The following is a 10,204-nucleotide window of genomic DNA, read 5'->3' as shown; positions in this document are numbered from 1 at the left end:
ACTGGTCAAATGAATGTGTGTATCTGGAAAATTGGAATTGAAACCCTTGTCCTGCTACTAAATTTGCCGTGTTGGATCCATGTGGTTGGGGTTTGGGGGATAGGTGGAAGGAAGGGCAAAGAAACTGGCTCGACAAACTATACAAAAAAAGTCCAAGGAGTGGAGGGATCTCTGCTCAGAAAATAATTTTTAGTTAACATGATATTCTCTCCTGGTCCCCTTGTCTGCAGCAGGTTATTTTTTTCTCCTTTTCCTGATCACCATCTGACATACAGTATATTCTGTTCGTTGTTGGTCTCTCTCTCACTGGAAGGCAGATTTTGATTTGCGTTGATCACTTCTCTATTCCTTGGTTGGCACAGAGCCCAATTTATGAAGCTTTCCTACTCTACATCAACCAAGACTCTAAATCCCTTAGGCCTAGTGGAGGGCTTGCTTTGCACATTAGGAAACAGAAGCTCAGAGAGGTAAAGTGACTTGTCCAAGGTCACACAGTGGCGGACTCCTGACACCCCCCCTCCCCCCGCGCGCTGTAGCTGCTAAAGGGCGCAATTACGTAAGATCGGGTGGCATCAGAGCCTTTTTCCTTCTGCCATTAGAAAACGCTTTTCCTGCTACCTTTTCTCCACTCGCTAACATGAATTTGCGTACAGTCCAGTCTCCAGAACCCCGCAGCTTCTGTTGTGCCCGCGGTTTGGAGAGACATGTGCTACCCGAGTGAATGAATCGTACGTCCCCACCCCCGCCAACAGCCAATCACGACGTGTCGGTGCCGGGCCACTTCCGCCTATTGCAGACAGGGGCGGGGCCCCGAGGCACACGTGAGGCTTGTGACACCTCGGGAGTAGGCGGTGGCGCGCCAGGGACGGGCTCTCTTAGCCTCGCCGCCAATCCAGAAGCCCGCCGGAGACCAGAGGGGCGGGGCTGACGTGGGGCGCCAAGGCTTAAACGTGTAGGTAGGCGGGCGTAGGGAAGGAGTCCTAAGAGGTGGAGCGGTGAATGACGGAGAATTCTGCCCAATACTAGGAGGGGTTGGGCTGCCTAAGCCAATAAGAAGTCCATAAGGCGGAGCCAGGACTGCAGCAAGTTCGGTTGCGCGGAGACCGCAGCTGTTCCCTGTCAGTGGAGGCAGCAGCCGTAGAAGCAGCGGCGACGACTTACAGCGGCGGAGAGGAGGTGGGTGTCCGTGGCGCTCTGCACCTCCCTCTTCCAGAGGCAGGTCGGAGCAGGTGGGCGTGCGCCGGCGTCTTCGCCGGGAACGCTTATGTAAGGGTCGCGCGCTGGAAGGCGGAGCGGGCTCTGCGAGGGGCGGCTATAGGAGTCGGCGGCGGGCGGCGTGCGCCGCGACGCGACACTACGTGCGGCGTCCCTCCCCCTCCTGCGGGGACTCGGCCGGTGCGGGCCCGCCCCCTCCCTGTCCTAGGCTGGACCCCGCCGCGTGGCTGCCCGGGCCCGCCGACCTGCATCCCTCTGACGCGGGCGCCACCTCCTGCTTCCTCGCTGGCGGCCTTGGTTCTGCTCTCAGACCCATTTTGCAGATGGAGAAACTGATGCATGGAGCTGAAATGCATCGCTCCAGGTCCCCGAGCGTTCGCACACAGATCTGTCAAAATCGGCAGCCTGAGTTGCTCCGGTCAAAGCGGATATATGAAAGCCTTGGCGTGTACAGCTAGCGTTTTCTTTGCGCTGATTGCCTACTTTTTATTTCTGTAGTGGAGTGGAAGGTTCCACTTTGGTTCAGATGTAAAAGAAAGTTTAAGGTGCCCAAATGCAATGATTTATATACGCAAGGCTTCTCAGGAGGTGAAGTTGGGCACAGCCCGTTATTTCTACAACTTTTAGTAATTGCTGAATTGAGTTCGGGAATTGCCCTCTTGGGCAAGGCAAGAACTCTGAAAGCCTGGCTTTGAGAACTTGCGCTGCAGGTTCTGCCCAATGTGACTTTCCCTGCTTTGCCTCTGAAAAGCTCTTTCCTCATCTCACGGATAATGGAGTTAAGCCAAGTCCCTGGGTCTCTGGAAGCTTTGAAATTCTTAACTGTGGGTTTGCCTCTTCATTTTATAAGAATGGTAGCCCGAGGCTCATTAACCCGTTCTGCAGCACAGAAAACTGAGGCTTTGAGAAGTGCCAAAACTTGCTGGGTCACTCGAGCACCCAGAATCTTTGTCATGTGCCATCTCTATCACTTCCTTCCCCACTGCCATCAGAAGCCCTGGCAGGCCTCTACCATGTCACCCTTTCCCTGTATATGATCCAAATCCTTGTGGATGGACTTAGCTTTTCTATTCAGTGGCAGCTGCAGTTGTCTCCCTGCCTGCTCTTCATCTTAACTCTTGAACTGCATTTGTTTGTTTTATTTTTTGAGACAAGGTCTACTATGTAGCCCAGGCTGGTCTCAGGCTCATACGAATACTCAGGCTCATACGAATACTCCTCAGTCTCCCAGTGTTGAGATTGTAGGTGTGCATCACCGTGCCCAGCATAACTCTGAGTTCTTAATCATATCCTTTGCACCCTACCACGTGCATTTTTTAATACACCTATCATGTGCAGAGCCCTAGGTTGGGTGGTGAGGTATAATGCAGGTACAGATGGTGAGGTTAATCTCGCTGATAAACTGGGTAGAGAGAAGAAAAATCCCAAGCAGCGAATCAGCATGTCACAGACATTTGTAGAACGCTGGTGAGAGTGAAATATGGCTCAGAGGATGAAATGGAAGAGGAAGTTCACTGGAGAGTCACAAATCAGGACGACCACACACCAAAGCCAGGCAGAGGAGAAATGGCCTCAAGGGTAGAAAGGAATGCATTTGAGCTGCTTCCTGGAGGTGGTGAGGGGTAAACCTTCTTGAGGCTGCAGGCAGTGAAGCAAGTATTAGATTTGGGTGGCAAAGGTCTTATTGTGCAAGAGGCTGAGTTTTAAACAACTAGAACCTGTGAGAGACAAGCTGAGGGAGGTGGAAAGAGGATGTGGAGAAACAGTACTTCTCTATTGGTGTGAGAGAATGTGTTTAGTACTGGGAAAGGGTCACAAGAGATGTAACCAGGTGAGGGCAGTGGCATTTGCTAAGGTGCAGGTGAAGCGGTGTGGAAGTAAGATTGGATCCAAAGACAGTCGGGTGCTTGACTGGGCTTGGGGGGTTTAGCAGCTGGGTTCAGCTTCAGATTGTATTCATTTGTGTTCTAGGAGGACCCTGGAAGCAGCACCCCCTACCCTTTTTATGCTGGATTTCAAACCCAGAGACCTATGCAGCGTGCTAAATATGCACTTTACTGTGAGCTGTCGTCTTCTCTCCAATCCATTCCATTTCTCTCTGTCCCCACACCCTCTCTGTGTCTGTCTCATGGAGTTCCACCGTATTGTCTCACCTAGTCTTGAACTCGTGAGCTCAAATGAGCCTCTTGCCTCCCTGTAACTGGGTCTACAGGGGTGCATGGCTATGCTTCACCATCTTTTGTTTCTTCTCCTCCTCCTCCTCCTCCTCCTCCTTCTTTTGTTTCAGTACTCAGATTAACAGGAAATACAGAGCTACATCCTCAACCCTATTTATTTATTTTTGAGACAAGGCCTTGCTATGTAGTTCGGTTGGCCTTGAATTCACTGTGTACTCTGGCTGGCCTTGAATTCATGGCAGTCCTGTCTCAGCCTCCCAAGTACTGGGATTTTAGGTGTGCACCACTATGCCCAGCTCGTTTTCGTTTTATTCTGAGACAGGGTGTTACTAAGTTGCTCAGGCCAGGCTTGAATTTATGATACACCTGCCTCAGTCTCCCGAGTAGCTGGGATTACAGACATGCACCCTCATGTCCAGCCATCCTTTCTTCCCTCATGGCTGGCCTGTGCCCTCACCTTAGAGAAAGGGCTCTGCAGTATGGTTGCACTTTTTTAAAAAATTAATTTAGGCTGCCAGCCAAAGACTCCCCAGTTTACCCCAGGTACCCTTCTGCCCTTTCTCTCCTTTTCTCTTGCACCTGAAGCCTGCTGCACAGCCTTCCCTGTGCTCCTCACCTCCGGGGTCTCCCCCGTGAGGGTTTTCCCTCGTGGCCTTCGGTGGGTCTCTCCTGCCTTGAGGTACCAGTGCAGGCTGCCCGTGCTCTTTTTGCCTTGCTCCTTGCTTCTCTGTGAATTCTAAGACCCCAGGCACTGTGCTGGGTGCCTGTCCTCCCAACACCAACTCCTAAAGGCTCTGGGATAAAGGGGTGAGCTGCGCCTCAGACCCACGTCACTCCTTCCCGACCCAGCTGTCTGGGTCCCCCTTCATCATGTCCTTTCCGTCCTTCACATAGTGCTGAGAACAAGTAGGGACTTGATAGGAGGGTTGGATAAATTGGTAGAAAATAGCTCAGATCGAGAACCATCGAGGAGAGAATGGAAGTTGGGGAAGACGGAAAGGAGTCAGGTTTGGCAGCCGTGACCAGGAGGTCAGTGAGTCTGGGCGAGTCCTGCCTCCCTCTGGCAGTCTTCCTGCAAGCCGGTGCCACTTCTGGGTCAACGTGGTCAGTGTTTTCAGTGGAGGCTCTGTAACCTTCACCCTGGCTGCCTCCCAGTAGCACCCTACTCTGTTTTGAAGGGGCCCCTATACCTCCTACCCTACTGTGGGGCCAGGGACATCCTTTGCAGCAGTGGGGCATCGTGCCTGCCCCCACACAGAAACTCACCTGGGCCTGCCTGACCATGCCATCATCTCTTCCTCTTGGCTGCCTTTTAGTGTTAGCCCAAGGAGCTAGGCTCTAGACGATGGTGCGGAAGTGAAAGAACAAGTTGTTTCCTCTTATTGAATAAGAAGCTTTCCTGGGCTTGCATTCAAGGCTCTCTAAGGCCATCTTACCTGTCTGGCTCGTTTTCCCACTGACCCCCGAGGTAACCTCTTCCACCTCAGCCCCCTGAGATGATTCTGATTCCCCACACTCACTCGCCTGTGTCCCTTGTCTGCTCTGCTTCCTGAGGGGTACTTTCTGCAGGCTCCTTCCTTGTCAAAGCTAAACTGTTCCTTAAGATGCAAGACTGTCTTGTATTACTACTCAGCCAGACAAGGGCTCTCACTTTTAATCATAGTGATGATGATAGTGATTTATTGTCATTAATAATAAAAGCCAACCTGTGTGTGCTCTCACTATGTGGTGACAGGGACCTCGGTCAGCCCCCTTGTAACACAGGGGAGAACTAACTTGCTCAGAGTCGTGTGACTGGGACACGGTGTGGCTGGGATTGGCCCTGGGCTCCGAATCCCTGCTCACCTCTCATCCTGGTTTTGTCTTCTAAAGTTGGCCGCCAACAGTTTAACTACTTTTTGGGCAGAATCTGTGTCTTCTGGCATAGTGCCTAGTGCAAAGCGTGAACTCAGTAAATATTTCACTGCATTGACTGCCCCAGACATTCAGTTTCTGCCTGGACGTAATTTACCAAGACAGCTGGTTTTCTGTAAACACCCGTTCAGTTCCTTTGATGGCTTGCTGGTGTGCGTCTGCATTTTGCTGTTTATTGATGTGTGGCCTGAGCTGTCTCACTGGTGTGGCCTTGGAAAAGAAGCAGTTTGCAAACTCTCAAAAGTGGCTCACCCTTTCAAGTGGGGCACCCGTGGGCCCACCCCCCACAGACATGGGGTGTGCTCTTGCACATGGCATGTGTGCGTGCTGGGAGCGGGGAGTGCTCTGCAGGAAAGGGTTTCGGAAGCAGTAGGGAAACAGGAGACATGTGGCGGGTCACGTAAGAGTACCTCATTAGTGTCAAGTTGCGGAGAGAGAGGAACCAGAGCTCAAGGATCAGGAGTGCAGGTAACATCTCAGGATTAGAGGCAGCCTATACTTTAAATAGAAGTGGGTGTGGGGCTGGACGGAGGTAGACAGGAAGAGGAAGCATTTCAGGTGAAGTAACAAAACAAGACAACTTTTGGGATGTCTTATGCAGTGGGAGGCCAGATAAAAACTTTACTTCAGCTGGGTGTTGTGGTGCATGCCTGTAATCCTAGCACTTGGGAGGCCGAGGCAGGGAGGATTGCCTCAAGTTCCAGGCCAGCCAGGTGACGTAGTACATTTAAGGCCAGCCTGAAGTACATAGCAAGCCTTGTCCAAAAAACAAAAAACAAAACAATATGAAAAGCTTTACTTCAGTAACACACTTGTGGCTAACATCAGGGTGTGTCATTTCTGTGTGTTGCCCCTATGGTGTCCTCTAAAGCCTATGGGGTGGGTAATATTGTTATCATCCCATTTAGAGACAGAGTCTCACTATGCAGTTTAGGCTGGCCTCAAATTCATGGCCAATCCTCATGCCTCAGCCTCCTGAATGCTGGAATTATAGGAATTCACTACCATGCCTGGCATCATACCCATTTTACAGATGAGGAACAAGGCCTTGAAGGTCACAGAATGAGTGGCAGCTGGGCAACAGAGCTGGTACACCCTCAGCCTTTGCTGCCCTGGGGTTAGCTACAGCCTTTTGATATGAGAAATGTACAAGCCATGCTTCTGAATCTGTGTTGTCATCCTTCCTAGGTTCTCTATGGAGCCCTTGGATAAATGAGGATAACTTCTTTTTTTTTTCTTTTACTTTAGATAGCATCTGCCTTCTGGAGAAGTGACAAAACACTAAGGGTGAGTTGTGTTCTGAGCCCTGGCCAATGGCACATGTGGGGGGCTGCAGAGGGAGCAGCTGCGGATGCTGCAGACCTGGCACGGCAGGTCTGGAGCGTAGTCAGGACAAGAGGCGGAGCTCCGAGTTTTGGAAAATCTCCATTTAAGCTTGATCTCTCTGGACTTTCTTGGTTTTCACAGGAAAGTGACATCTGGCTTCCTGCTGGCCTCTGCTGGCAGCTGGCCAGCCATAGCAGGAGGCCCTGCTCCTGGAAGGGTGTGGCTTGGGAAACTGGGCAGGGGGCAGCTGTGAGGCTCCTCCCGGAAGCATCCCTCAGACTGCATCTGAGAAGGCCCCTTCTTTGGCGGTCACAGAGGATGGGCAGCTGGGTGGCAAGAGACTCGGGGAAGTATGCAGCTGGGGGATGAGGTCGCTCTGCCAGGAGTTGTGAGGACACTTGATGTGCATTTGCAGCCTCTGCCAGTGGCAATGATGAGGGAGTGAAGGGGGGAATTGTCCCCTTTTCCCAGGCTGTAACCTGCTGCTTTTAAGGTTTCTCCAACTGTGCATCTGCCGTGACTGCAGGTGGCTATGAAGTCCAGTTGTGTCTCCCCAGCTTAAATTCCTGGCCCTCTGGGCTGGGTCTCACCTGAGGTTCCAGTCCTGTTCCCAGATGCAAGAGCAGCCTGGCCAGGCATTCTGCAGCCTGATGACACCAACAGTCATGTTCCCTTCATCCAAATACAGGCCGGCTATTCTCTCTGTCACAACTAGGTACCCAAGAACTTTTCTTTTCCCTTGGGGGAGGGTGATTCTGGGGACTGAAAGGGGTGCTGGGGGCTTAGGTTTCCCCTGAGCTCTTGTTGAGTGTGGAGTGGGGATTCCTTTGGACAGAGATTTTTCTTGGCTTTTTACCCTACTGTATATGGATTTTTCTCAGTGTCCTTCATGACCTAGGGGCTGGCTTCCTTTATGAGACTTCCCACAGTCCTCTTGTCCTAGTTTTGGGCCAGCAGTAGCTGTTTTCTGCCCTTACAGTTTGCTGAGAGAGCTTGCTTTGAAGGGTAAATGGATCTGGTGGAAATGGCCAAGCACTCCTCCCCCACCACATTTCCTCCCCTCCATCCTCCCCTGGCGCTGCTGTATGCTTATGCCGGGTTGGTAGAGGTTGGATGTTACTTCTCTTACATGCATCCCTGGGAGGAGACATGGGGCCTTGGGTGAAGTCCCCCAAGCCACCTATTTTAGGGAACTGAAGAAAGGAAAGAACCAAGATGCTGACTGACTCCATTGTTTAAGGCTGTCATCTTTTATTGTTGTCTTCTCCCAGATCCATCCATTGGAAGGGAAAACTAGTCACCAAGAAGGGCCTCCTTCACCCTCATCATCTGGTTTGTCAAAGCCAGTGCAGCTCCTCGGTTCCCAAGTCCCCGCTGGTTCCCCCGGAGCTTTCCTTAGTTACTGTAACCAAGGCTCTGTGGGGAGGCGGGGGCTCCCGCTCGGGAGCTTTCTGCTTGGTGAGCCTGGAGGGAGGTGGGTGCAGACTTTTGTTGTCGTTATTACGCCAGAAGGCAGAAGCCCAGGTCCTCGCAGCACCCTGGCGTCCAGCGCTCCTCTTGGCCCCCGCCCTGATTTGCAGGCGGCCAGGGGAGGGGCGGGGCCTGGAGATTGCGCGACCCAGTACATTTCCCCGCAGAGCGGACCCGCGGGACTCCTCCGGCCGCGGCTCCTCTGCAGGAGACATGACATCTGCGGCCTGCTATGCTGAGTCATGCTTAGTCTGTGAGGATACGTGTGTCACCTTACTCCTTTCCGCGACTGGCCCGCCCGGCCGAATGTCCACAGTTAAAATGGGTGATCGGATGATACCCTGCTGCTCTTTTCTTTCTCCCCACCCCTCTCTCCGCTTTGGGGCCTGAACCCTGACCCTTCCTACCGAGCTGTATCCCAGACCTCCCCCTCCTCCACTCTCTGAGCTGCCCAGGATGGCTCAAACTTTAGTCCTCCTGCCTCAGCCTCTCAAGATGCTGGAATTACAGGCAAGCACTGCCACACCCAGCCCTCGCTTAAAGCTACTCTGAGGGCTTTCTCTGACTATGTGCTGTTTAAAGTCTATCTTAATAAATCACTGATAAGTATTCGAGGTCACACTGTTCTTATGGGTGAGGTAGATTCTGAAGGAATGTTCTGGATGACTGCTGAGCGGCTTGTCTGGGTGAGGTTCTGGACGCCACACCCATTCCTTTCCCTGAATTGCTGAGTAATGAAGGTTATTCAGAAATTACTTGGGTGGAAAAATTTGTCTCTCAATTTATTAAGGTTGTAAAAATTTAAAAATCTAGTTCTAGGGCAGAGGGTGTGGCTCAGTGGTACAGCATTTGCCTGGCATTCTGGAGGCCTGGGGTTCCATCCCAAGCCCTGCAAACAAACTAGTTTTTTTCTTTTAAATTTTAGCTCTTAACCATACCTACAAATTTTTCTGTTCCATTTAGAATTCTAGAAAAATTTGACAGTCACTTCAGTGTGGTTTTGAGATTAATGCTTGGTCTTTTTAGTTTGTTTGTTTGAGATGGGGGTCTCACTATATAGTTTAAACTGGCCTTGAACTCAGTATGTAGCCCAAGCTGGCCTTGAACTCAGTGGTCCTCCTGCCTCAGCCTCTCAAGTGCTGGGATTACAGGTATGCACCACTACGTCCAGCCTCCTATTTATACTTTATACTTGAAATTTTAAAATTGAATTTAGGGAGCTGGGATGTAACTCAGTGGCACAAACACCTGCCTGGCAAGCAATTTATAAATTGAATTTATAAATTATAGTTACTCTCCTTTAATAATTTAATATATCTTCAGTTGTCTGATTTAAAAATTCCCTAATATTGAACTTCTATAGATTTTATGAATTAAATTGACTCTTTAAAATTTTTGTAAACATTCCTAGCCTCTTTTATATTCGATATTTATTTATTTTTGTCTTTTTGAGATAGAGTCTCACTGTGCAGTTCAGGCTGGCCTTGGGCTCACTTTGTAGCCCAGATTGGTCTCGAACTTGTAACAATCCTCATACCTCAGCCTCCTGAGTGATGGGATTACAGGAGTATTCACCACACCTGGCTTATATTTGATTTTTAAACAACTTTCTTGGGGCATTATTGACATAATAAGTTGCACATGTTGCAGATGTACAATTTGAACAAATGTGTGCACTTGTGAAGCCATCACTGTGAACACATCTGTACTTTTGGACTCTCTCTCCCCAGCTGTCTCCCCTTGAGGAACCACTAAACTGCTTTTTGTTACTATTGTCTAATTTGAGTTTTCTGGAATTTTTTGTAAATGAATTCATATAGCAGTCACTGTATTTTGAGTGCCTTTTGTAACGCAACTATAATAAAAGATGTCTTCATGTTATATATATCAAAAGTTTATTCTTTTTTATTGCTAAGTAATTATTCCATTACATGGAGATTACACAATTTATCTCTTCACTTGTTGTTAGTCTTCTTTCCTGCTTTCAGTTTTTAGCGATTACAAATGAAGCAACTGTGAACCTTTATGCACAGTGTTTGTTTGAGCATGTATTTCCTCTTGGGCCGATGCCTAGGAGTGGTTGAATTACAGTTGTACTATTT

The 10,204-nt window shown here is 50.0% G+C and overlaps 1 protein-coding gene across 3 annotated transcripts in view; it reads left to right on the top strand.

Moving 5' to 3' along the window:
- The first annotated feature begins 1,027 nt into the window (after nt 1-1,027).
- The window catches only part of Pc (pyruvate carboxylase), a 110,756-nt gene continuing 101,579 nt past the window's right edge, over nt 1,028-10,204 (top strand). The window contains exons 1-2 of one of the 3 annotated variants that reach the window (XM_005003020.4): nt 1,060-1,176; nt 6,555-6,593. The gene's annotated coding sequence lies outside the window, so the exon portion shown is untranslated. Of the gene's footprint in view, nt 1,177-6,554; nt 6,594-10,204 lie in introns of all 3 variants that reach the window. The other 2 variants (XM_063227586.1, XM_013150806.3) reach the window with 2 other exon arrangements.

The sequence above is a fragment of the Cavia porcellus genome, unplaced genomic scaffold (assembly GCF_034190915.1).
Source record: "Cavia porcellus strain 051 isolate PalLab524CR breed Dunkin Hartley unplaced genomic scaffold, mCavPor4.1 scaffold_17, whole genome shotgun sequence".
In the NCBI taxonomy this organism is placed as follows: Eukaryota; Metazoa; Chordata; class Mammalia; order Rodentia; family Caviidae; genus Cavia; species Cavia porcellus.
The sequence above is the reverse complement of the archived record's forward strand: the minus strand, read 5'-3'. Positions and strand labels throughout refer to the sequence as shown.